The sequence below is a fragment of the Citrus sinensis genome, chromosome 7 (genome assembly GCF_022201045.2).
Source record: "Citrus sinensis cultivar Valencia sweet orange chromosome 7, DVS_A1.0, whole genome shotgun sequence".
Lineage (NCBI taxonomy): Eukaryota > Viridiplantae > Streptophyta > Magnoliopsida > Sapindales > Rutaceae > Citrus > Citrus sinensis.
Genome location: NC_068562.1, coordinates 16,266,410 through 16,269,649, shown reverse-complemented (window position 1 = coordinate 16,269,649; position 3,240 = coordinate 16,266,410). Strand labels below are relative to the sequence as shown.

The 3,240-nt window shown below is 36.5% G+C and overlaps 1 pseudogene; it reads right to left on the bottom strand.

Annotated features, from left to right (window-relative positions):
• Positions 1–695: 695 nt before the first annotated feature.
• On the bottom strand, positions 696–2,866 carry LOC112495945 (trimethyltridecatetraene synthase-like; annotated as a pseudogene).
• Between the last annotated feature and the right edge of the window lie 374 nt (positions 2,867–3,240).

The following is a 3,240-nucleotide window of genomic DNA, read 5'->3' as shown; positions in this document are numbered from 1 at the left end:
TTTACCTTAAACTCCCAACTGTAGTGACCATATGGATCTATCACATGAGGTCCCAAATCATCATCTTTGGATTTACAATGAATGGTGAAGTTTAAACTCTCGTCCAAAAAGTTATAGACGATTACATGGGTTTTGGTTGTGGGTAAAATAAAGCCTTCTCCTTCCTTATTGTTTGTGTCAGAAATGGCACATGGGGCCTCCCATGAGGCAACGAACAATACCACCATTAGCAACACAATAATTTTGTTAAACAGACCCATGGTTAATTTCTGATTGTATATATTTCACTCGGTTTAATAAAAAAGAGTAAAAGAGTATTTATATAACTTAAAACAGCAATAATTAATGATAAATGAGAGACATTAGTTGTCCTCATGCATGAGAAACACGTGTCTTTCATTAAGATGGACAGATGTGTCTCTAGTTAATTGAAAAGAGAATCTCTTTAAATGATAAATCAAAATAATAATAATAATAATAATAATGAATTTTTGAAGTAATGAAGCAAGAGTTAAATTTTATCATAACAGAATTATTCGGTGGATAATAACCAAGTACTCAAGAGTACAAAAATTCGTTGGACCTCTAAAAAAAAAATACAAACACATCTTAAACAGTATTGTAAAAGATAAAATTGCACCAAAGGCACCTTAAAAGCAAACCTAGCCGAATAATTTTGTTGTTTTGTAAGACAATCACATGTTGTAAAGATAGGGTGGAAGCCTTGGTTGAACCACAGCTTCAAGTGGAATTTTTTTATGATTAAGAAGCTTAAACACTCCATCCATATTAAGCTCCTTAATACTCATATTTCCAGACAATTTCCATGTAAAAGATTGGCCAAACTTGATTGAATCACCTTAAGCCCAAGACAGTTCCCAGGACACATTTTTATCCCTGCTCTAAACGGTAGCAACTCAAAATCATTTTGTTGAGTTGTATCCCACATTAATTAGAAAATGAGAGATATTTGGGTTTATAAGGAAATAGGTCATTCTACCTAAAAGGCTAGTCTTTTGGGTTAGATACTTAGAAATCTTATGTTAAGTCCCTCCAACATGTGGTATCAGCGCTACACTCTAATAGTCGGAATGTGGTGGTGGAACAACTCAGGTGCGTTGGACGAAAGGACCGGAATTCGACGATGGTTTTGTCCGAGGGGGGTTGTTGAGTTGTGTCCCACATTGTCTAGAAATATTAGTTTTTTGGGTTGAATACTTAGAAATTTTATGCTAAGTTCCCCCAACACATTTCCTTTTACATCAATTGATCTTTCGAGAAATCTCTTAGGGTAAAATTTATTAGGGTTGTCCCTCAACGCAAGGTCCCCCGACACATTTTCTTTTATATCAATTGATTTTCCCGAGAAATCTCTCAGGATAAAATTTATTAGGGTTGTCCCTCAACTCATGGTCTCTCATTATTGACCATGTGCTAGCTAGGATTTGAGTGCCTTTTCGGACGTCGTAGCCCGCAACTTTGCAATCTTCTCTAGCCATTCTGGGCATAAGCATTGGAGCCCCGTGCAAACGCAGCGTTTCTTTAACCATAGCATCAATAAATGGGAGATTAATGATGTCTTCCTCTTCAACCCACCTTTCATTTCCAATTACTCTGTCTAGTTCTTTTGTTGCTTTGTTGTAAATTTCAGGATTTTTCAATAATTCAGTGAAGGCCCATTCCAACATAATTGTAGAGGTCTCAATTGCACCAGCTATTAGATCCTGTATTGATTTATAAGAAAGAGAGAAAATACATTAGATTAGCAATCTGGAGCTTTCAATCATATACCTTCTACGAACTTAATTTGAATTTTAACTTTGCAAATTTAACTATATTATCGATCAACTGGATTAATTGACAATTTTTTATTGACTAGTAACTCATATCAATAAATATTTTTTAAAATAATACTAATAATGATAAAGATTTTAATGAATACCAGTATGAAGCCTTTGACGCCATGTCTTTCAAACTTGACTTTAAGAGTAGGATCATCAGCAAGCTGCAAAAGCACATCAACCATATCCTAAGCCACATAATTTTCAATACCTTTCGTCTAGCGTCATGTTCATCGATCATATGCTCCAAAAAACTGTCAAACTTCTCGGCCACGGCCTTCATTCTCCTTATATTACCCTGTAAATCCAAGAACCTTAACCAAGAATCGAATCCCCGACATCAAAAACCCCATTAAGAGCAACAAATTCATCGACCATTTCCTTAAACTCCTGTCGTGTTTTAATCCCATTGTCATGCTTATTTATATATTTTTCCCCTAAAACCATGCAGCTTATAACGTTGAGGCTCACATCTGCAAGATGATCCTTCAACGTTACAGGCTTTCCAGATGATTCATACAAGTACATAAGAAGCAACGTCAATTCTTCTACTCTTATATATTCGTATGATTTCAGGCGTTTAACACTAAACAATTCCATCGAGCATATTTTACGTGCTTGACTAAAGTACGGACCATAAGATGACCATGTCATATTTCAGAAATTGTAGCCTGTGTATTTGCCTGCAGCCATTTTGGGCCGATAAGCAAACACAACATCATAGGTTTTAAGGAAGGCCTTAGCCATTTCAGCAGAAGAGCCTACGACAAATGGGAAGGACCCTAATTTTGAGCTGCATAATGGGCCCATATTTTTCAGACAGGGCATGAAAGGAACGGTGGGGAAGTGGGTCAACGATGAGGTTGAGGTTTCCAATGATTGGCCACGATTTTGGGCCCGATGGTAAGTTTGAGTATCTGACGATGACGGAGACGGAGCCGGAGCCGGAGAGTGATAAAGATGAGGGCTAGGGTTGCTAGCCATGCAGCCAAGATGAAAGCCTTAGAATGATGAATGAGCTCCATTATTAATTGTTGTAAACTAGCTCAGTATGTTGATGCATGAAGTTGAGGTGTTGTGGGAGCTATTTTATAGTAGTTTAGCTAGCCATGCTGCCAAGTAGGAAAGGCCAAGAATAGGGAATTTGGCCCGCAATTTTATGAGGTTGCTTGAACTTCAATTTTCAATTCGCTTTAAAACCATTATTTGTTGTATCACTTTTAATATTTATTGATTATTAGGTGATCTTATGTAATAATAATTTATAAGCTAGCGAATATGTTCATACGTCACAGTGTTTTAATCTTTTACAAATTTGGAACTGACTTAGACAGTGATTTCAAATCAACCGCACTAGTCAATGAGCCATTGGCCGAAAAGAAATAATCCAAGGAAAACA